The sequence below is a fragment of the Pteronotus mesoamericanus genome, unplaced genomic scaffold (genome assembly GCF_021234165.1).
Source record: "Pteronotus mesoamericanus isolate MK-2021 breed Mesoamerican mustached bat unplaced genomic scaffold, CSHL_Meso_final scaffold_651, whole genome shotgun sequence".
NCBI classification, from domain to species: Eukaryota; Metazoa; Chordata; class Mammalia; order Chiroptera; family Mormoopidae; genus Pteronotus; species Pteronotus mesoamericanus.
In genome coordinates, this window is record NW_026555325.1 from 27216109 (window position 1) to 27239425 (window position 23317).

Genomic DNA, 23317 nt, shown 5'->3' on the forward strand with positions numbered 1-23317 from the left:
ATTCAATCATTTATATATACATGTATATTTGAATATGTGGGTGTATTCCTTCATTAAAAAAAAGACTGTGGAAAATTTCAGTTTGTTTACCTGTCCCCAAATTTGAATGGCATTGTAAAAAAGTAAAAGACTGTCTATCTCTTTATTTCAAAATTTAAAAAATAAACCAGGGTTTCACAATTGACCATAGAAAAATTAATGAAACAAATATGTTATTTATCACATAATATGTATGCCCAATTAACTCATTATTTACTAAGTTCATTCTCATTATAATTTTTCTCTTATTCCTCCAATAAGATATAACTACACATTATAGTGTACAGTAATTATCAAATATCATATAGGGTGTAATTTAAAATCTGTATACTTTGAAATATCTTTAAAAGTTGTGTTTGATGGAAGATTTTCTAGTTTGTCTTTTAGTAATTTATTTGTCTTGTATTGACTTTAACTTTCAACGTCTCCCCCATAAAAACAATTAACAATATAACACAGAATTTCTGTAGAAACAAAAACCTATACAACTTCTCCTCAAAGAGGTACCCAGTAAAGACAAATTTGACATCTAAAATTACTGCATAGTGGATACATATTTTTTACATGAGGTAAATACATGTCTTAAAGTAAGTATGAAATTTTTAGTGATGTATGAAAAGCTTCCATTTAAATATAAGGTAAATAAATTTAACTAAATCCTAAAAGTAAGATTACATATTTTGAAAATTAATAACCTAATGTTTCTTAAATGTTTAATTTACAGATAGTTGATTTCAAATACAGTAGAATTATGGACTATACTGCACTTTATCAAACTTGCTAAATGGGGCATTGCCAAACATTCTTGAATGAATATGGTTCCACTTCTGGCCAGGAGATGGAGCTGTCATGTAAGATGCTGCCCTATATTTATTTATTTATTTATTTCAATTTAGCATGCTGCTTTCTAACAGACAGTGGATACCATCGAGTGAGTGTCAGAACAGAAAGCTAAGGCAGAAGCAGAGAAGGTGCTGAGGACGTCGTTTCTTGCTTTTTTTCCTTTTCAGTGAGGGTGGAATACATGTGAGATTTTACTTCCTGCTCTAGCTGGAATTCTGAAGGACCGCTTTGGAGACTATTATATTCAACACATATATGGATTCTGTGCTATGATATACAATTTCCTTTATTTCAGGTAAGCCAACATAATTCTATCTTTGACCTATTAAAGAATTGTTATCTATGTTCATGAAATTATTTAAAATAAGACATATGCTTTGTAAACTTGGATTCAGATCTAAAAGATTCAAAAGCTCTAAATCTAGCCTTTCGGTGTTTATAAATCTTCCTAGAATGAAATGAGCTCCAACTCCACAATGCTATATTTTAATACTGGCTTGACTTTCTGGCCTTCAGTGTCCATCTGTGGCTATATTTTTGTGCCTTTTGAAGGTAAAGCTTTCAAAGTGAAGGCTGGGTCTCCTTCTCACAAGGGAAATAACTGCTCCTTCATGCGGTGAACAAACTAGAGATGTAATGAAGCAGATTAACATGGCAGTGGCTTTGCTACAGCTCAGAGCTGAGCCGTCTGAGAGCAGCCTCAGAGGCATGCCACATCCTGAGCCTAAAGGCCTTCTGAACCTTTCCTGCCAGCCTGAATGGTGTGGTTTCTTTGTGCTTTCTTCTCTCTTTAAGAAAAATATGTAAGTCATTTATTCCCCAATGAATGGAAGATTTATGTAGTATTTAATTGACTTGGAAGGATAATACAGACCTCCCTCTCCCCTCAGCATGGATGTAAGGAGTAAACTGAAAATAAATTAATTGCTGAAAAATGGATTTTTCTCAGATCTTAATGAATTTGTGAAGATAGGACTGCGGCCATTAAAAATAGTTGATGTTGTATAAGGCATTCACATTTTAAATTATTTTCGGTCATGTGACTTCAGCTGTGCTAAAGAGTAGGATGACTCAGGAGCTAGAAATTGCATGCAATAGCTCTGTTTTTCTATGCTTCTCCTCATACTTTTCCCTAAATTCTCTTTTTATTATTATCAAATTAATAGGAAGAAAGCAATGTCACAATCTTGCATTTAAAAGTCCAGAATCCATTTAGATTAATTTAAAATAAAATGTTAAATATTTAAAAATTAGCCTATAAGATTGTTTTTCAAAGCCTCATTCTCTTCTCTTTGGAAAGAGCCGTGTGTGTGTGTGTGTGTGTGTGTGTGTGTGTGTGTGTGTGTGTAAGTGGCAGGTGGTGGGGGTGCATCAGGATGTTTCTATCTCACTCAGCATTTTCCTATAAAGAGGTAGCTGTGCTGTGTCAAAGCTATGGGGAATGATTTTATAGGATGGCTTGAACCACCAAGAAAAATAAATCCATCCTTTTGACATTTGTTATCTATATGGAGATTTAAGTTTGACATGTTTCTATATACACAGGAATTTTTAGAATCACAGATCGTTAGTGTTTATCTGTATCATCGTTTAAAGACTAACAACTGTGGCTGAGAGATTAAGTGAATTTCCCAGAGCTGCATACTAAATTAGAATCAGGGGCAAAGCTAGCACAGTGGTTGGCAGTTTTCAATGTTTTTCTTTTTTAAAAAAAATTTAATCTTTACTATATTGTTTTCTATTACCATTTAGTCCCCTTTCAATGTCTTTCATAGCAGTAACTCAATTTACCTCTAGTGTGAATTTAAATGGCATATAGCAGGTGTGCTGAAAATGTGTGTGTGTGTGTGTGTGTGTGTTTGGGTAAATTTTATGAAGTGCAGTTTCTTTTAGTGTACATGCTACTCAATTGCATATTGTATGCAGTGTTCAATTTTCCTAAGCAGGCCTCTTGACAAGGCATCCAAGAAAACTAAAACAACAGCTATGACAACTCTCTGTTTCTCAGCATTCTTCCTTCTTCATTTGATGAGGTATATTATTCTACTCTATGCTCATGAATGATATGCATGATTATGTACTAACTTGCAGCTCTATTCCTCCTACCTAACACAACAAACTGTTCATATTGATTAGTCTATCTACCCTTGCAAGATTATCATCTCATGCCCTGTACTTTGCTCTTTTTTTCCTCTTACTGGGCACAAGCTACACATTACTGCTTCCATATCTTGAGAAAAGAGGAGATTATAATGCGCCGCTTCTACATGCAGTATTTATGGAGTACCACACACCTGTCAAGAACTATTCACTGTAGATACTGAGAGATAAATAGAAGCGTGGAGTTTAACATGGAAACCTGCACGTACAGATAGTACTATAGCTCAAAATATTATAAACATGAAAATGAAGATAAGAAAGTAGGTGAGACAAGTATGTGAATACTTGCCTTGTACCAGGTACTGTGTTATTGCATCTGAGATTCAGAATAAGCCAAAAGTCACCATTTCTGGTCATGAGGAGCTCAGAGTAAGTTGAGTGTAAATAAATAAAAATTTGTTTATTTCAGGCACAAAGATGAGGCAAGCAAATGCAAAAAAAAAAAATGAAGAACTATAAGAATTTGTATAGGGAAATTACAAGGAATATTAAAAGTCCAATCTGAATCAAATCCGGGGGTAGTCTTTTTTTGTTTTTTGTTATGTTTTTATGGGGCAATAAAAGTGAGGATAATTAATCTGAGTTTTGATATTATGTTTTTGACATGCTAACATATACTCTCACATTGATACAGTCTATCAGGTGGACATTTTATGTCCAGATATTAGATTAAAAGATAAAGCTGAATATATGGACATGTACAAAGCTGTGGCAAGAATTAGGTCATATGTAAATAAACACCTTTGGGGAATAAAATTGAAGTAAAGATGACTGAGGGTATAAATTTAAGATTAGGTGGACTAAAACAAATCTAGAAAGTATACTAATTAACTGGAAAAGTAATGGGAGAAGTTGTAGGAATAACAAAGCCATAGGAGGCAAAGCAGGTAAATTGATGACCAAAACAGAGCTCAGAAACAGTAGCACAAGCATAATGTGGTTAGTTAATAAGAGAATTGGGTAGGAGCTGATGGACTTCATTGTTACTATTAGGCCATGGGTATATTTTAAGATGTATAGTAGATTTATGGAGACAGGGGCTCAGACTAAACAGGAAATGAGAAAGCTGAGGAATAATTTTAGATTTTAAGACTTTTACCAGAGAAAGAAAAGAGATAACTTTTTTTTGGAGGGGTAACGTACTGTGGAGGGAAATTTGATTTCAGTTAGGATTAGAGAAACCCCAGCCCCTTCATAGAGTAAGGTTATTAAGTCAGTAAAGAAAAATTTGTAAACAAAAGAAGAAACAAAAAATAAATCTCAGTCCTACAAGAGATAAGAGAGGGAAGGTTCAAGAATATTTTTTCCTTGAAACAAGAAGATGGGGTAGGAGATGATATAAAGGAAAGCTGATGTAACTCACTTTAGGTGCTCTGTTCTTGGAAATTAAATTCTTGTCTGTAAAATACCTCTTCTATTTAAATCATGGGGGTCCTCAGAAAAGGGTATTTGTAGCATATGGACTTTCTGAGAAAAATAACTTATCTTCAGTAGCAAAACACTTTCCAGCAGAGCACATTTTTTGTCACATTAATCCTTGAATTAGAAACTAATAACTCTTTCACATTAAGCTTCTTAGATATACTTCCGTTACCTATTTCTTATTCAGAATGACCTGTTTCCATAGGATTAGGCCAACATATATCTAGTATGGGTATCCAGTTTGACTATTAAGACGTGGTTTGCCAGCATCTGAGTTAATTATTCAAGCTCTGGTCTTTTCCTCCATTGGTTTCTTTAGTACCTTCACAAGACATGTGTAAAAAGAAAGGACGTTGATTTGATTACACACTTCCTTCCCAAACCTTCTTTATGAAGCTTCCTTCCAGCGGTTCTTTCTCTTTTCTAGTGGCAGTTCCAGAATCTTCCTGCACCTTTCCTAAAGCCATGTCTAAGTATCCCCTTGCACCCAACACCATAGAATAGCAATGCGAGGCCTTGGCAAAGGCTCAGGCATGATGAAGAACCCTTTTCTTTACAGAGATGCCTGTGAAATAATAACTGCTTTCTCAGTTCAGATCAGAATTGGCTGGATCGACATGTCACGCCCTTGTTTTTGTACCCAACTCTATCGGGCTGTATGGCGAGCCTGACATGTTAGAATGAAAAGGACAAAAGTAGACATTTAGGTAGAAATACAGTTAAAGACACAGATACACCCATTCCACGCCTCAGGGCTGACTGTGAGCAACATTATAAAGGCAGACTTCCCCTTGCCCATCAGTATTTGTTTTCTTCTTCCCCTGGGAGTCACATCTAGATATCCTCACAACAATCTCATTCAACTAAGCCTTGGATGAAATTATCTTTATCTAGCTTTAGTTCCCAGCTATTAAAATGTTAAGATGAAATTTAGATTTTACTTGTGTATGTTTTTTATTCTTTTTTTTTTTTTTTAAAGAAATGTTGGGTTATGATTGCTAGCTGTGGAACTCAACTCATCCATTTTGGAACTTGATGTTTATTTGTCTCCATCTTTTCTTGATCAGCAGTGTGGCATTTTAGGGGGTGTGGATGGGATAGCTGATGATCTGAAAGAGAAACACTAACTCAAGTTCAATTCCACTAACAGCTGTTGTGCACCCGCATGGGGATCATGAACAATGCCTGGTACTAGAGGTTTTGAGGTGTGTGTTCATCATGCAGCAAACCAGGCTCACCACTTCTCAGTTCAGAGCACTTTCAAAGGACTAAATTCTGTGTTTGGTTTTGTCATTGAGTCTCTTTGCAAAATATTTATTTTATAATTTTATAATAGGTTATAGAAAACACAAAGCAGGTCTTAGAATAATATGTTTCAGATTTCTACTCAAAGCAAACATGCTGGAAGGTATATATAAGCTCTTCTAAAATTTCTATTGAAAAAACTTTCTAACAAAGGCTACAAATACTTTTAACATCAATTCCAAACCACTTTCAGATGCTGCCAATAGAAAAAAATATTCCCACTACTTTTCTGATTTTATCACTCTTTATAAATTATTAATGCATTTTATTCAGGGTGCTTTAAATATTGATGATAGTTACAAACAAGTTTAATTCAAAGGGAAACTAATTAGAAAAATATTTTAATGTATATTTTGAATCTTAAAATACTGTAGATTTAGATTTTGCAAACAGCTACTTCACAAGTCTATTATGTTTAGAACACAAGTTTAATATGATGTCCATTTTTGCTTAAATATAGTAACTAAGATTTTTGAAAAAAAGATTTATGTTGGTAGAAGATCTTGCTTTAGAATTCAAGAAAGGGTCATAATAACTATGAAAGCAATGAGATCTTTAATCATCAAAATTGAAATTTTATATTATATTGATTTTAAGGCATATTATAATTTTATATACTTTTTATGATAATGCCATTGGCAATATATTAATACCTATTGAAATATAATTTTTATGTAGGAAAAAATGGACTACATTAAGAACATGAAATGATTTATATTAAAAGTCAAAAGTGAAAGCTACTGGCTTATCTCCCAGGAATATTCATATATTAGTGTCATCTACTCTTACTGCTTTTGAGTTTAGAGAAATCAAAGGTGGGTGGAAGCAGAGGTGGAGGTGGACTTTGCAAATTTTTCCTGGTAATATTCCATTAAACTTTTACGTCAAGATCTTCATTTGGAGGAAAATATAATTGCTAACTACATTAATAATAAAAAATATTTTCTAGCATGTAAGGGCCTTTTATTATTTGTGAAAATTTTTGAAGAAATGGCTTAAGAATTATGAGTATTTAAATATATTTTCTCTATCATAATGTGTTAAAAGAATTTTGAGTGTGAGAAAATTATTTTAGTTAACTTTTTTCCTACTTGTTAAAAATTATTTCCATACCAGACTAAAATGATCTTAGGAAGTGATTACCTCAAGAAGTGCTTTGAGTTTTTTAAATTATTATTATATTTTAAAATGATTGTCTTATATTGAGAATTAGTTGGCGTTATGATACACTTTCAGTAAGAGAATGTCATGGTGGTATTAACAAATAAATATACAATTATGTGACTGCAAAATTATGCCTTAGTACATTTTGTTTTGGGTGATATGTACAGGAGAATGGCAATGGAAAAACAAAGTTTTTATTATGCTCATATGAAAGATAGTGGATTGGTTGGAATATCATAATAAGTTTATGAGGAGATTATGATGAGAAGATTAGCACTGTCTCCCTTCTCTGAGTAACTGATGTCAAAATGTGAAATATCTAAGAAATGAAGCAAGCCAGTCAGAGGACAATTGCAATAGCATCTTTGTCAACCCAGCAATACCAGCTGGGATGTTTTCCTCTTTTTCCGTGTCTTCCCTGGATTGAGCAGCTGTGGCGGTCCTGAAATTGTCAGGCTGCTGGGAGGTGCCAGAGAAGTACTCGTAGACTGACACTGTTTCCTGCATCAGTGGTTCCAGAAGACTGGGACACCTAGTTGTATAGACAGGGTGACCATAAAGTGTATCATCTAAATCACAATGTGGTTTGTTAATAATTTCTCTAGAACAGGAGTGAATCAGGACTATCCCAAACAAACTGTGATACACAATCTCCCCATTTCTAACAGCTGGATAAGAGGAAAGTGAAAAAAAAAAGGACTATGCCATACTTTATATTCAATTAGACTACCCCCAAAATGATCTGTGATTTAGGTGCTTAAGGGTCAGAAAGTTAATATGTAAAATGGCCCATCAAGGTAGATGAAGGGCATGAAAATAAGGAGCCCAATTACTGTTCTTGATAAATCCACCAACTGAAATCTATGACTCTTCTTGAATCCCTACTAATTTCACCAGGAATAATATAACTCCATGAATTTTGAGCCTAATTCCTTAGGGAGGTGAATTGTCTGCAGAAACAACTATGTTAGTAAATATATGCTATTATTACCAACCTAGACTCAGAAGAAGCTGAGTATGGGAAATCCTTTTGTACCTGACATAGGCTGTCCACAGGCTTTCAGAAAAGGGCCTGTATTGATGGCTTGTGGCTAGTTCTACAATGCATCCTGAGGTCCAAAGCTTCCTACATTCCCAGAAATTTAAAGTTAAATGAGATCTATTAAAATAAAAGTAACAATTTCCACGAAACCTATGAGAATTTTCAATTCTGGCAACTTTGTAGACTGAGTAAACATGAAACTCCTTTACCAACATCTACAAACTCAAGCTTTAACAAATAAAACTGCTTTTTAAATACATAGTTAAGTTTCTAATATAAAGGGAAAACTACAGTATTCAGAAATAAAGAGATAACTAAATTCCTGAGAGATAAACATGAAAGTTGACACATGGATATGGGGAGTAGAAGGGGGTCATATCTTATTTAAAATAAGGTCTAAATTTTCAAAGGTCTTAGTTTTAAAGTCTGTGAAAATATAAGGAGGTCTTGAACTTTGTAATATGGAGAATTGAATCTGAGAACTGCTTTGTAGAGCATAAAGCCTTAAAGAGTTGTATTCTCACTGAAATAAGAATTAGAAAATATAATCTACTTGTCCAGGTATTCAAGGACACTTTTATCTGTTCTGTCTTTTGGAGAAAAGTATTTTAAAAAGGAATTACAGGTAATGTATTATAAAACTGTGTGCCTGAAACTTACATAATGTTATTAATCACTATTACCTCAAAATATTTAATTTAAAAATAAAATAAAATAAAATAAATTTTTAAAGAATTAAAACCCCACGATTGCATCATGTCAAAGGGAATTTAGATATACACTATTCTGTGAAATGTAATTCCTTGTTGTCTAAATTAATGTAGAAATTAGTATCTTTTTTCATTATTATTTTTATTTTTAATTATAATTGACATTCAATATTATATTAGTTTCAAGTGTACAACATAGCAGTTAGACATTTATGTAACTTATGCAGTATCCCCTTGATAATTCCAGCACCCACCTGACACCGTGCATAGTTATTACAATATTATTGACTGTATTCCCTATGCTATACTTTACATCCCCGTGACTATTTTGTAACTTCTAGTTTCTACTTAATCACTTCACCTCTCTCACTCAGCCCCCCAACCCCCTTCCTTTCTGGCAACCATCAGTTTTGTTTGTTCATTTATGTTGTTTTCTAGAGTCCACATACAAATGAAATTAGATGGTATTTGTCTTTGTCTGTCTTTCTGTTTCACTGAGTATGATACCCTCTAGGTTCATCCATGTTTTAGCAATTGGTAAGCTCTATTCTTTTTTTATGGATCAGTAATATTGCATTGTATATATGTACCACATCTTCTTTACCTAGTGTTCTAACAATGGACGCTTAGATTGTTTCTATATTTTGGATATTGTGAATAATGCTGCAATGAATGTAAGGATGTATATATATTTTCAAATTAGTGTTTTGTATTTCTTTGGATAAATACCCAGGAGTGGAATTTTTGGGTCATAAGGTAGTTTTATTTTTAATTTTTTGAGGGAACTGCATATTGCTTTCCACATTGGCTGCACAAATTTGCAATTCTACCAACAGTGCACAAGGGTTCCCTTTTCTCCACATCCTTGTCAACAATTGTTATTTGTTGATTTATTGGTATTCTGACTGGTACGAGGTGATATCTAGTTGCAGTTTTAATTTTCATTTCTATGATGATGCAGGCCAATATCTTTTAATACTTGGCAGAAGCAATTGAAAAATAATTGAAGATCATTTTCTCAAAACTTTAGATCTTAAGAGAAAGAAAGCTTAACGTAAACCCTCAATAAAAGAAAAAGCTATATAAGAAATAAACTACTGTATGGATATTCAACAAACATAACAAAAAGAAACAAAATTAACATCCCAGGAACTTGTGATAATAAAATAATTCAAAATAAACTATGAATAAGCATGTTAAAAATGATAAAAGTGTTAAGAAATAAAAATAAAACTCTATGAACTAAGAAAAGGCAGATATTGAAAAAGGACACCAAACAGACTTTGTAAATGAAATTAATAAGAATTAGCATTTAAAGCTCAATGTATGGATTTAACAGATTAGATAGAACTGAAATAAGAATGAAAGATTTGTAGATGTAAATGATAATTTACCTAGAATACATTAATGGCATTCTTGATGCAAAAAGGCGTAATAAGTAGAATTAAAATTTCAAGAACACTGAAGGGATATTCTAGAAATGACTGAGATAATGAGGGAGATTTGATATTTGAACATAATAGCAGGAAAATTTCAGTACTGATGAAAGACATGTTTCTCTGGATAGAAGAAACATAAAACAAATAAGGAGACTTTGTCTTCAAACCCAGACAAAATTCTTTAACCATTTAAGAACTTAGTATAAAAAAATGCATAAGGCAAGAAATGTTATTTGGGTCAGTAAAGGAATCTAATAGTAAATGACAAGAATGCACATCCAGTTGAACAGGCTGGGCAAGAGAGTAATTGAGGGACAACCACAGAGGGGCCAGAAATGAAGGGAGGCACACGTGTGGACCAACGGGGTGACACTGGAACAAATTATGTAAAACTACTCACATGGTTTTATTGCTGATCAAAGCCCACATAAAGCAGCCAAAGCTACAAAATGAGATTGGTCATAATTTTGGAAATATTTCTTATTGGACTTTATATTTTGTTTACTTTAAAACATTCATTATGACTTCTTTTGTCATATTAGTTCAGAGTCTTATAAAAAGAGATAAAATATGGAATAGTGGAAGACTACTTTTTACCCTGTACTGATCCCATTCTTATCACTCTCTTCTCACATTACAGCTATTTTGAATTTGATGTACAAACTTTATATTTTTAAGTTGTACCCCATATAACTTGAACACATATATAATATGGAACCCCATTTTGTTTATTTTAAAATTTTTATACAGCAGAATCTTACTGCCTCTTTCTATACTTTGCTTTTACTCTCAATGAGTTTTTGTTTGTTTTTTAGAATTTATCATTTTGATACGTGGTCACAAAGCTCAATCACTTCAACTGATGTATAGTTTTACATTATATAAATGTATCACAAAACTTTTTGCATGTGTTTGAAGTTATAAATTTAAGCTGATAACTTCAAACACATACACAAAGTCTAGCCTTTTACTCCTGCTTTTTTAGGTTTTTCATGTCATAATCTACTTTTTATACTGTGTACTAATTAACAAATTATATTAGGTGTAGTTATTTTTAATACACTTGTCCTTTGTGTTACAGTTAAGTGGCTAGCATACCATCATATTACAGTATTAGAATATTCTGAATTTGTCTATACATTTATCTTCACCAGTACATTAAATATTTTCATGTTTCCATGTGACTTATTTGTGCCCTTTCATTTCAGATAAAAGAATCCCTTTTAATACTTCTTAGGAGGCAGGTGATGAACTCCCTCAGCTGTTGTTTGTCTAGAAAAGTCTTTATTTATTTCATTTATGAAGGATAAATTTGCTGAATAGAGTATTCTTGGTTGGCATTTTTTTTCTTTTGGTAGTTTGAATATATCATCCCACTTACTCCTGGCTAACAAATGCACTAACTGCATAATTGGTGTTCCTTTTAGGTTACAGTCTTTTTTCTCTTCCTGCTTTTAGTATCCCATTCTTTTCTTTGATATTGACAATTTTATTATAATGCATATTGGGGAAGATCATTTTGGGTTAAAATTATGGGCTGACTTATTCGTTTCATGAACTTGGATGTCCAAATCTCTCCCCAGGTGTGAGAAGTGCTCAGCCATTATTTCTGTAGATAAGCTTTCTGTTCCCTTCTCCCTCTCTTTCTTCTGGAACTCCAATAACTCACACACTGTTTCTTTTTATGGTGTCCCATAGATTGAATAGGCTTTCTTCACTCTTTCATTCTCTTTTCTTTATTTTCTTCTAATTGAGTTATTTCAAGAGTGCTATTTTATAACTCACAGATTCTTCTATTTGGTCTATTTTGCTATTGATAATCTCTATTGCATATTTCATTTCATCCAATTGAGTTCTTTAGTCCTTAATTTATGTTTGGTCTTTTGCACGTGCTCCCTAGACATTTGTCAGATATCCCTCTTGCTGCTGTCCTCAGAAGCCTGCCCAAGGAGCCAGCTGCAAAGTAGGGGTGCGGTATGGGTGTAGCACTCAGGCCAGTTGCAGAGGTCAGCAGGCACTGCACTACCAGGGGTTTCTGTGTGGATTTCCTGGTCTTCAGTGACTATCCGCTCTTAATACCCTCTGTTATTTTTATTTGCTGCTCTCTCTATCCCCTTCCTTCCTCCAGTCAGGGAACTTCCAATTTACTAGCCTGGAATCTGCAAGAGAGTCTCTTTACTACTGTCCCACACAGCTGGGGAAGCTAGGCATTCACTTGTCCATCTCCCTTTCCCCCAAGGAGAAGTCATGGCTGAGAACTCACTCAGCCCTAAGTTGTGCCACCTTGGGGGGAGTGTGATGCGGGCAAAGGTAAGCTGTTCCTCCTACCCACTCCATTGAATTGCAACGTGGACTTCAAAGGCTCTCTTGTCTGTGGATGACTTCCCAAGTCAGCATTGTTCAGGTGCTCCTGGACTGTGGCAGAGAGGAGCTGGAATCAGGTCACAGCCTTCTGGAGGGACCACAGCTTGTACTGGGGTCAATCTGCCTATTACCTGATGTATAGGTGGATGAGACTCCTCTTGAGCCCCTTGGCATGTGGTTGTGGATTCCACAGTTCCCACAGAGACACTTATGTTTCTGGATAGATGCCAAATTTTTGTTGCTGAGTGGAGTAGAAAAGTAGGAGGAGTGTCTTATGCCACTGTGATGCTGACATCACTTCACTAAATGACTACGATTTTGAAATTACCCAGTTTAGCTCTTCTAGAGAATTTTCATGCATATCTTCATCTAAATCTCAACTTAAATATCCTTCTTAAAGGCCAATGTCTTTATGTATAGAATAGTCTGTCTAACATAAATATACCAGTTCACTATAAGAAAATGTATCACTTTCCACTCCAATATATACTGAAAAAAATCCACTCAATATATTTTTTTGTCCTCAATAGAATCCAGTTTTGCAGTGAAATTTTTAAAATAATACTTAGTGCTTTAGAAAACACATGTGGACTTTTGTCCTAATTATATCCAATTTAAATGTCATTTCTATTATAATGCTTCCTGATATTTTCATATGCAAAGTCACATTTTTCTCTGTACTTCCCTTGCATCCTGCAACTTCATTACACTTGTTATACATGGGCCAGCCAGGTATATGTGCACCTGTGTCATCTCTTATGTGAAATTGTGCAATGTGTAAGAACAGACAGTGTATCATAAAGTTCTACCAAGCTACACAGCACCTGAATATACTGCCTCCCATAGGAGGTGATCAGTACATATGTTGAGTTCTAGCCATCTAAAATTTCAATCAGGACACTATTTGAAACTTCTTACTTTCATGACATAATTATGTTTTACTTCAAGTGACTTGTTAAAATAGCTCTCAGTAGTTTGCTTTAATATAACTGCCTTATGTAGCTTTTAAATTTAATGTGATAGAACACTACCTGGTGATTTGTAAAAGGATATAGATGCAGCATATATAAAATTTTCAGAGAAAAATAATAGATATAATGGTGAGGATCTCTCTGTCTCTCTCTCCAAATCTCAACTCATTCATAAGAAGTTTTCTTACTCCATGAGTAAGCAATTTTTATAATCAATGATAGAATTATTCAACAGTAGTCACACATACACACATTTTATATACATGAAGACACCTACAATTTTTCCCATCCAATCATTATCTGTCTTAAAAAATGCAACCTAAAAAAATAAAATGACTTAGCTTGTACAGAAAGTAGTGATTTCAATACTTTTTTGATATCATGATTCAGGGAATGTGCATCTAATAGGATATTTTAAATCCTTAATTATGGAATTGTTTGCGGCAACATCTTACTCAACCAATCAGTTTAATCTCTGATTCAGTGTAGTTCATCATTTTCCCCTGAGCTTCTGGTTTCTCAAATTCTTGACCTTCTTTTACTCTTCAAAAACATCTGCTCATCATTAAAGACCAAAAAGAGATGTAAATGAAACAAAATATGTTTTAATATATCACTGTAATACATTATACAAATCAAAACATTCTAAAAAAATGTAAGTTGATTTTGTCTATATTACTATCTTAGTCTTTTAAACCCCTCAGTGTCTCCTATCTGTCCTTTCTAAACTTTATATTCAAAATTTTCTCCTCACTTGTATACCTGGTAGTAAAAAAACTTTCTCTCATGAAGTTTATAAAATTCTTCATGACGTGACATAGGCTTTGAGAGTGCCATTTTGATTTGCGTAATACCCAGCAGATGGGTTTGTGAAAACATTACTTGACAGACCACTCATAGCTTTCTTTAAGGGTTAGCAAATTATGGCCTTCTATAGGCTCTTTTGTTTAAAATAGTTGGGAAATAAGAATGTTTTCTGACATAAAAATTATAAATTATATGAAAATTGAAGCTTGGTGTCCATGAATAAAGTTTTATTGGAATACTCATGCTCATTCCTTCATATATTGTCCATTTCTGTTTTCATGCCACTATGACAAAGTTGCATAGTTACAACAAAGGCCATGTGCCCACAAAGTCAAAAACATTAAATGGCCATTAGAGAAACTGAATTGCAGACTTCCAGCTTATGTGCTCACATTGTAGTACAATTGTAAAGTACAGATGTTTGACAGTATTTAACTTCTGGATGAATGCTCTTCTACAATGAAATGTATAGATATAGCTATATTACAGATATAATCTATTTATTTTCCCATTTTAGTTGATTTCTTTAGCTTTTTTAGGTATATAATTTTGTCTGTAAATAATTATAAATATACCCATTCTTTGACAACATTTGCTTTTAATTAATGTTTTCTATAATCTAATCAATATTTTCTCTTAGTTACATTGGCAGATTTTCCTGCAAAAAATTAATAGTAAAAGTGTCTAGCTTTTTTTATCTTTGATATAAACATTTATAATATTTCACAACTAAAATATATTTTTATCAGTATTTATAGTGATATGGCTGTATTGCTATAAATTTGATTTGAGATAAACTTTATCATGTAAGGAAATTCCTTTCATTTCTCATTATAGAGAGCATTTATAATAATTACAAAGAAATGTGAAACTTAATGCCTTTTTAGCATCTGACTATTCATAATTTATATTGATCCATTGACACAATATTTCATTAATATATTTTCAATATTGCATCATTTTTACAATATTATTTTGGATAATTTTTGGTGTGTTTTTAAAATGAGTAGCTGATGAATTTTATGTAAGATTTTTACATCTGCTCATTTGCGTTGTTGGTCATAGTTATTTGTTTCTGGTAAAGTTTTACTACCAAATTTATATTTTTTCTGAAAAAACTTTTGAGTAATTTTCTATTTTTCTATGCTTTGAGTCCATTTTAAAATGTGGAAATAAACTTTTTTTTTAAAGAAAAGATCAATAACTTATCTATGAAACAATACCTTATCATTATTTTAAAGAAATTTAACATATTTTTCAATTCATTTCCTTATGATTTGCCTGGTCGAGTTTTGTAATTATACCATTTTAACTATTTCATTTTCATTCATGTATTTTATTTCTAGAGAATTCCAAGGATTTATAAAATTTAAAATACACTTTATAAGTTTAATGTTTTGTGGTCAAACAATCTGAGGTTAGACCTACATATTTTACTTTCCATTGTTTATTGAGGTAGGATTATTTTGTTTGCTTAATTGCTTGTTTGCTTGCTGCTTTATTGCTATGTAATTGATCAGTTTTAGAAATTATAAAAGAAAGTTCCTCTCTACAGTACATTTGGTCCATATTTATTAAGTTTACAGTACTTATTTTTAACAGTAATTATTTTTATTCAAATCTTCACTGCCTTTACTTTGTTTTTATATGTGGTCTCTCAAAAATGAAAAGAAATGAATTTATGTCTTCTATAATTATGCTGAATTTCTAAGAGTATGATTAGCTTTATAAATTTATGACCAGTATATCTTTATAGAAGATTTATCTTTATAAATATAAAACTATCTTATTTATCTATTTAAGTTATTTTTGGCTTGAAATAAATTTTGTCTCTGATAACATTGTAAAACCTACATTTTTGTTTGTATTTTCCTGATATATTTTGGCCTATTTCTTATTTTTAATGTTGGCAATTTGTCCCAGGCTTCTTTTAAATAAACAGCATCTGTTCAACTTTTGCTTTGTGATCTAATTTGGTACTTTTTGTTATTCAATATGAACAAACCAGTTCACAATTCATTATCATAAATGTTAGGTTTATTTGATCTTCCTTCTCTTATAAATTGTTTTGTGGTTTCTACTTTTATTCTTTATTATTTTTGCCAATTTGCCTATTGGACTCTACCAACTATAGTTGTTTTCTTTTCTTCCCCTCTATTCTTTCTACTTATTTCGAATTAATATATAATCTTGTTTTCATTCCATTTTTTTAAAAAAATTGTCAGCCTCACAAATGAAACAGTATCTATTAATTATCCCCATAGAAGATAAAAATATTAAATTTTCTTTTCCTGTCCAACTATGTTCTAATTTTTAAAAAAAATATAATTTAGGTTCTGGCCAGTGTGGCTCAGTTGGTTGGAGCATTGGCCCAAAATTGAAGCAGGTTTTATTCCTGGTCAGGGCACATACCAATGTTATGAGTTTGATCTCCAGTCAGGGCACATACAAGAAGGCAAGCAATCAATGTTTCTTTCTCACATCAATGTTTCTCTCTCTCTCTCTCTCAACACTGAAAAAAAGTCATCAAGTGAGGATAAAATATATATAGTATATAAAATTTTGTATTTCATATTAATTTAAAGAATTGTTCTTTATAAGTGTATTGTTTTATAACCATGATGACAACAACGATTTCAATTTAGCACTATGGTTTAACTCCATGTCTTAACTGAGTGTTTTTTTTTTTAATTTATTTACTTTTTAAATACATTTGTCTCTGCCTCCCCCCCCACCTCTTTCCCTTGCCCCCTCCCACGTTCCCTCCCTCAGCTCTTCCCCTTTGGTTTTGTCCATGAGTCCTTGCTATACGTTCCTTGACTTTCCCCTTCCCTTCCCTTTCCCTCCCCCGCCCTTCCCTCTTGTCTCTGTTGATTTCTTTTCCTTTCAGTGTTGCTGGTCATATTTTTCTTGCATCTTTGCATTGTTGGTTAGGTTCCGCTTATAGGTGAGATCATATGGTATTTGTCTTTCGCCCCCTGGCTTATTTCGCTTAGCATGATGCTCTCCACTTCCATCCATGCTGTCGCAAAGTTTAGTACTTCTTTTTTTCTTTCTGCTGCGTAGTAACTGAGTGTTTTTTTAGATTACAATTTCCCCATTCTCTCCTTCTTCTGTAGAGCTGAAATATACTTAGAATCATCTTTTCATGAAGGATATATTGATGATATATTTACTTAGCTCTTGCTGTGTGAGAATGTTTTTTATGCTCTCCTATAAGAATGACAATTTGTTGGTGTACAAATACTTTTCTCTAAAATTTCTTGTTCTTTTATTTTCTCATATCTAATATGAGGAAGATAAGATACAACCCAAAGTTTGTTTGTGCTTTTTCTCTCTTTGGAGACTAGCAATTTTTCTCCAACTTAAACTTAAAGTGTCTTTATTTTTTAACCTTCTGTAGCTTAAAACAGTATGTGTAGATTTTTGTTTATTTTAATGAATTTACTTGTTATTTGATGTTTCTTTTTATAGACTTTGATATAAAGATTCTATTCTTTATTGATATTAGAAATTATTGCAACTAATATGTTTACTTTAGTTTTTCCTTCTAAAATTACTCTTTTTAATTAGAGTGCCTTCTGGGCTTTTGCCTCATATATCATTTGTAGTCTTAACAAAAAATTTGAGCCTCGGTTTTTTTCCTCTTAGATCTGTGGAAACTTGAGTTTGTCTTCTATTTAGTGAATTTAATTTTTTGTGTTTTCAAATCTGCTAAGTTTGTTGTTTGTATTGTACTTATGAATTCAGCCAGTTTGAAAAGCATTGTTGCAGTCTCCAATTGGATTTATTTGTTAATTGTCAGCTATGCTTTCATGTTTAAAATGTCTTCTTAATCCTTTTTTAATTATACTTTGTTGATTATGCTTTTACAGTTGTCCCGACTTTTCCCCCTTTGCCCCCTCTTCCCCCCAGCACCCCCCCACTTCCTCAATCAATCCTCCCACAATTGTTCAAGTCCATGGGTCATGCATATAAGTTCTCTGGCTACTCCATTTCCTATACTGTACTTTACATTCCCTTGGCTATTTTGTAACTACCAGTTTGTACTTCTGAATCCTCTCACCTCTTCACCCATTTCCCCCACACCCCCCTCTCATCTGGCAACCAACAGAATGCTCTATGTATCCATGATTCTGTCTCTGTTCTTGTTTCCTTAGTTTGTCATTTAAGTTCAATTGTTGATAGATTTGTATTATTTGTCATTTTATTGTTCATAGTTTTAAAATATATTTTATTGATTACACTATTACAGTTGTCCCATTTTTTTCTCCCTTTTACCCCTTCCTCCTTGTACTCCCCTCCCATCAGCATTCCCCCACTTAGTTCATGTCCATGGGTCATACATATAAGTTCTTTGGCTTCTCCATTTCCTATACTATTCTTAACCTCCCGCTGTCTATTTTGTACCTACCATTTATTCCATGTAACTTTTCCCCCATTCTCCCCCATCCCCATCCCTGCTGATAATCCTTCATGTGATCTCCATCTCTGTGATTCTGTTCCTGTTCTAGTTGTTTGTTAAGTTTTTTGTTTGTGGTTTTTAGGTTCAGCTGTTGATAGTTCTGAGTTTGTTGTCATTTTACTGTCCATAATTTTGATCTTCTTTTTCTTAGATAAGTTCCTTTAATATTTCATACAAAAGGGCTTAATGATGATGAACCCATTTAACTTTACCTTATCTGGGAAGAATGTTATCTGCCCTCCCATTCTAAATGATAGCTTTGCTGGAGAGAGTAATCTTGGATGTAGGTCCTTGCCTTTCACGACTTGGAATACTTCTTTCCAGCCCCTCCTTGCCTGCAAGGTTTCTTTAGAGAAATCAGCTGATAACTTATGGGAACTCTTTGTAGGTAACTGTCTCCTTTTCTCTTGCTGCTTTTAAGATTCTCTCCTTATCTTTAGTCTTGGGTAATGTAATTATGATGTGTCTTGGTGTGTGCTTCCTTGGGTCCAACTTCTTTGGGACTCTCTGAGGTTCCAGGACTTCCTGGAAGTCTATTTCCTTGGCCAGATTGGAGAAGTTCTCCATTACTTTTTCAAATAAGTTTTTGATTTCTTGCTTTTCTTCTCCTTCTGACACCCTTATGATTTGGATGTTGGAATGTTTAAAGTTGTCCTGGAGTTTCCTAAGCTTCTCCTCATTTTTTTGAATTCTTGTTTCTTAATTCTGTTCTGGTTGAATGTTTATCTCTTCTTTCTGTTCCAAATTGTTGATTTGAGTCCTAGTTTCCTTCCCTTCCTTTTGTTCTCTATATATTTTTCTTTTTTCACTTTGCATAGCCTTTACTTTTTCCTCTATTTTGCAACCATATTCAATCATTTCTGTGAGCATCCTGTGAACTGTGCATCTGATAGGTTGGCTATCTCTTCATCATTTAGTTGTATTTTTTTCTGGAGTTTTGATCTGTTCTTTCATTTGGGCTATATTTCTTTGTCTTGGTACTCCTGTTATGTTGTAAAGGGCAGAGCTTTAGGTATTCACCAGGGTGGGACAGCCCACATCACTGTGTCATGACACTGTATGTGAGGGAGGAGTCTGAGAGGGAACAATGCTGCTTGCTCAGCTCTCAGCCATCTTTCAGTCACTTTCCCCACTACCCACAAGCAAATTGAGCCCTTCTGGTGATGGTTCCCAGGTAGGTGGGTTTGTGTACATTCTAAGACCCTATGCATCTCTCCAATGAACTCTCCTATGAGGCTGGGAGTTTCTCCAGCCCCTGCAACCCCCACAGAATTTTACAGCTACAGGTTTTGAGGATTTCTTTTCCCAAGCTGGCAGCCTGGGTTGTGTGGTCTGTCTCACTCCCCCATTGTTCCTCCCAGTTTATCTGCATACAAATATGGGATCTCCCAGTCCTCTATCCACCACCTTGCTACACATCTTCTCCACTCAGCTGCCCATCTCTGTCCCTCCTACTGGTCTGGATGAATGTTTCTTCTTTAGCTCCTTGGTTGTTGGACTTCCATACACTTCAATTTTCTGGCAGTCCTTGTTGCATTTTGTTTTTAAATTTGTTGTTGCCTTTCTTTTGGTTGTGCAAGGAGGCAAGTGTATCTACCTACACCTCCATCTTGGCTGGAAGTCCCAATATTGTTCATAGTTTTGTTCAATACTTAAATAAAATAAATCCCTTTAACATTTTATATAATAATGGTTTGGTAATGATAAACTCCTTCAGTTTATTCTTGTCTTCTTAATCTTAACCAGACTAGTTTTTAACATTAACATGTCCTTTTTTGCTTTTTGTAGTAATTTCATCTCATAAGGAGATAGTTGCGCCAGTTATTAAAAACATGCCCCTTATTTTGAACAATGACATCTTTTTATATGTCTGGTGACCTTTCTGTGCTAACTCATCCTGACACAGAACATTCTATACTGTGTAACATGGGATTTGAGATAGCGCTATTAAGTATTTTTAGTTTTCTATTAACATCTAAAAATCTTTCAGGCAAGAGAGATCTTTAAATTCCCAATTGTTATAACTGCCAATGGTCCAGTGGTCAAAGGGAAATAAGAGCTAATCAAGGTAAGGACTATGTAGGTTCAGCAGTCAGAACTGAATCCTTGGAAGGAAGGCATTATTTCCTGAATTCAGTTGTCTTCATGGGGAGCAGTATTTCTGTTCTTTGGCATGGCTGTCTGCACCTGTTGTAAGCTGGGCACAGGTTTTGCCATTTGGTGGACATCTCAGAAATATTGTTGAAATCTTCAGTGTCCCATTATTGCTGTGAAACATATTCTTCCTACAGCCCTTGCCATGGGGTCCCATTGTAATTATTTTGTTGTACGGGCACATCTTCCATTTATTTCTGAGTTACAGTGATCATCCTTTTGCCCGCAGTCCTGCAAAATTTGGCTTTCCTTCGGTCTGCTCCTGCTGCATTATATCTAGAAAAAGACACTTATGGCATGTACAGCTCTTTCTTCATAGTTTCCAACAATGACACACATTTTCCCTTCTCAACTCATTTCAGAATGTAAATGCTTTTTTCACTTGCATCAAGTAGATGAGAAGGTGAATTGGAAGGAAAGGGATTAACTGTCTGTGATCAAGGGTTTTTAGCCAAAAATAAATGCCTTCAAATACTAAGGATTATTCATGAATAAAGAAAAAAGATATAATAGAAGTATGCAGTGACTCTGATAAACATGTATGTTTATTTACTTAATAAAAAGCAATTCTCATTTTTATCTTTCAATTCAGGTAACCTTGGTTCCTTATTTTTTAAAATCTCATAGCTCTTTTTTTATTTATAGATAAAATATTATTACCAGTGAAAAGAAGTCAGAAAATCAGAGCTCTGGTTCCAGATGTGACAACTACCTAAACTCTTAAATTCTATATGCTTCTATTTTACCACCGTTAAAATGAAAGAAATGGACAATATTCTTTCTAAAGTGCCTTCTAACTCTATGTTCCTTCTAGTGTACATTAACTATTGTTGATGGTATCTGTGTTTTAAAACTATAAAGTAAATCAACAAGAAAGGGCGTAATTATTTCCTTATTTAAAAGATAAGAGGTTGCTCAACACTCCAGTTCTGAATTGTTAGTTAAGACAGGGAAGCTAGACGCTAGATAAACACTGGTGTGCTGTTAAATGGTTTAACCTTGGGTTAGCACTATTAACTTTCTCTGTGCTATTAATTTTGTATTATTTGTGAAAATAGAGTATACTAATTACCTCAGTGGCAGTACACACCTGTCAGGTAAGACTGATTCACAGAATGCTCCATGTGGACTTTTTGCTGCAAATCGTCTCTAGCAGGGAATACTGTAGTGGTTCTACCACCTCCTCGTACATCTTGCCTCAGCATTCCATCATTTTAGTCACTTTGTGTCACTGTGTATGACATTGAACATTTTAATTGTGTGAAAAAAAGAAACGGGATCATCTTTCAGTCATACTGAAGTGTTGGTTTGTAATAAATAGTAATTGTTCGCTGTTTCTCTGTATAATCTGTGCAATGAAAATGGCTATTCATTACTTTGATTACCTTTCAAATGGAATGGCCTCTATTTTTTTACCTGCTAATTATTTAAAAATATCTTAAGTGAAAAAAAATTTAATATAAGCTCTTAAAGTCAACTGCTGTTTTATCCAGACATATATCCTGCCTGTAAATGGTAGAAGGATACAGACTATGGTTCATAAAATACCAAGGAATCATTCTGCTCTTGTGTGTGTGTGTGTGTGTGTGTGTGTGTGTGTGTGTGTTCCATACCCAGCTCTAATAATTGTTGGGATTTTTATAACATGCTCTTCTACCCTCCCCCTTAGTGATCAAGCTGCCCTCTGTTGAATGTTTAAATAAATGTGGCTTTAAAAAAAATTATTGGCCATTTTTGGTAAATCTATAATTCAGTTTTTCTTTAAATGAAAATTCTATTCACTTTTTGGTTGACTGTTTAAAATGTCAAAATATTCTTTCTTAATACTATTTTTATGTTCATCCAGACTGAAAAAATTTAAATTAAAGAAAAGAGTTTTCATTTCTTAATGACATTTATTCTTAATACAATTTTTAAAAATATTTTATTTTAGTTAATAATCAGTATAATTTCAATGCCCTTTCCAGAAAGATCATTTTACTTTTTGTTATAGAAAAGAGTCTATAAGAGTAAATGAACTGTAGAAGCAGTCACCCACTGTTAAAAAGTATATATATGTCTTTGTATTATCAAAGGCTATGTCTATTGTCCAATAAAATTTCACTCAATATTTTTTCAAAATTTTATGTATTATTTAGCAATGCAGAAGAACAAAATCTTGTGAAAGAAGAGTAAGCCAAACTTGCTAAAAATGAATTGAAATGCTTGCTTGCTACAATCAGTGTGTTTGAATATTTAAAGTGTAGTTTAAATGCTAGGAGGTTGTTGTCAAAACCCATGTTAATATTTTATTAATTCAAGTGGCAAAGGTTTTTGCCACATGGGTTCTCAGGTCTTGTCAGCACTTATAAAAATCTAAATACTTTGAGTCCCTATATGTAAATCAAAATTAACTCCAATGTCCTTACTACATAAGATTATATGTTACATAG

At 33.4% G+C, this 23317-nt stretch overlaps 1 protein-coding gene across 1 annotated transcript in view; it reads left to right on the top strand.

Annotated features, from left to right (window-relative positions):
• The first annotated feature begins 970 nt into the window (after positions 1 to 970).
• Positions 971 to 23317, top strand: part of SCN2A (sodium voltage-gated channel alpha subunit 2) — a 140943-nt gene continuing 118596 nt past the window's right edge. Inside the window, exon 1 of the mRNA XM_054562599.1 lies at positions 971 to 1177. The gene's annotated coding sequence lies outside the window, so the exon portion shown is untranslated. The remainder of the gene's footprint in view (positions 1178 to 23317) is intronic.